Source organism: Schistocerca americana, chromosome 4, assembly GCF_021461395.2.
Source record: "Schistocerca americana isolate TAMUIC-IGC-003095 chromosome 4, iqSchAmer2.1, whole genome shotgun sequence".
In the NCBI taxonomy this organism is placed as follows: domain Eukaryota; kingdom Metazoa; phylum Arthropoda; class Insecta; order Orthoptera; family Acrididae; genus Schistocerca; species Schistocerca americana.
The window spans coordinates 633173440-633175053 of record NC_060122.1 but is presented as its reverse complement, the minus strand read 5'-3'; the positions used below and the strand labels follow the sequence as shown (position 1 = coordinate 633175053).

The following is a 1614-nucleotide window of genomic DNA, read 5'->3' as shown; positions in this document are numbered from 1 at the left end:
TATCGTCTTGTAAACATTTCACGGAAGAGGTACTGTCACGAAATATGCTAAGTACAGTATATAAAAATAGTGAGCATATTTCAAGACTCTGTTCATACTCAGTGAAATGCTATAACTTCTCCTGCTAATGAGTTTTAAGGAGTGGCATGATTGTATGTACATACATTATGGGCGATGACTTCCATCTCCTATTCTAACTGTCTCCCTTCCATTCTCAAATACTGGAGGCCAAACTGCAGAATAACCCTGGGATCAGTGTGGGGTGGCGGTGGGGTGACTGGACTGCTGTAGCCTGTTGTGGGACTGTGTACCACTGTGGGCTGTGCCAGGGATGAAGCCTCTCCGTCATTTCTAGGTCCCCAGTTCCATAAAATACAATACAATACAACAGTCGATGAGGTTAATTCACAATCATCAGTAGGAAATTTCTGTTTTCAAAATTATTAGGATAGAAACTATTTATTTATTTTTTGTTAGTCCTCTAGAACATACATTTTGTACAGCAAAGAGCACTCCGTCATCAGGCCACAAGTGGCCCATCAGGCCCATCTGACCGCCATGTCATCCTCGGCTGAGGATGCGGATAGGAGGGGCGTGTGGTCAGCACACCGCTCTCCCGGTCGTTAGGATGGCTTTCTTTGACCGGAGCCACTACTGTTCAGTCGAGTAACTCCTCAATTGGCATCACGAGGCTGAGTGCACCTTGAAAAATGGCAACAGCACATGGCGGTCCGGATGGTCACCCATCCAAGTGCCGACCACGCCCGACAGTGCTTAACTTCGGTGATCTGACGGGAACTGGTGTAGCCACTGCAACAAGGCCGTTGCCCTGTACAGCAAAGCACATCATGATATACGACAAGTCAATTTGAAAATTATGTCACGACGGTGTATGATGAGAGATGACAGTAGTGATAAGTAACTCACATAGCAAAATACATAGAGGGCATATAGACAAAATATAAAAAAGGTGGTGTGTGATGAGAGATGGCAGCGGTGGTACATAGCAGAGTTCATGTAAGAGATACAGACAGAATGTAAATAACATACAATAATTAAATTATCTTGCTAAGTAGAAATACCTAAAAGTGAATAAACAGCTTATTACGAATAATTAAAATTTTGTTTCGAGAAATTTATGTATGGAATAGAAACAGTGATTTAGTAGCAATTCCTTTAATTTAATTCTCATTATTTTTGGATTTTTTTTTTTTTTTGCTTGTTTTTATATCTGTTGGGAAGTGTCTGTATATTTTAATGACCATACACTTAACCCCATTAGCATATACTTTTGTATTGTGAGCTATAATTTGTAATTGGGGTTTGTTTCTGGTGTCATGTGTGGTGGTCTGCATTTCTCTGTAGGGATTCCAAGTGCCGTACTGTAAAACGAGCTAGTTCCATTATATAGAGGCATGGCAGTGACAGGATTTTTAACTGTTGAAACAGTTCTTTTTTACATTTCATTACTCTTACAACTTGTTTTTGTGACTTGAAAATTGTGAGAAATTCAGAGCTATTTCCCTAGAAGATTAGGCCATATCTCAAGACAGACTCCAACAGGGCATGGTACACCAGCTTCAAGGTATATACAATGGCTGTGTCTTTTAATGA

At 40.5% G+C, this 1614-nt stretch overlaps 1 pseudogene; it reads right to left on the bottom strand.

Annotated features, from left to right (window-relative positions):
- Positions 1–711: 711 nt before the first annotated feature.
- Positions 712–829, bottom strand: LOC124614438 (annotated as a pseudogene).
- Between the last annotated feature and the right edge of the window lie 785 nt (positions 830–1614).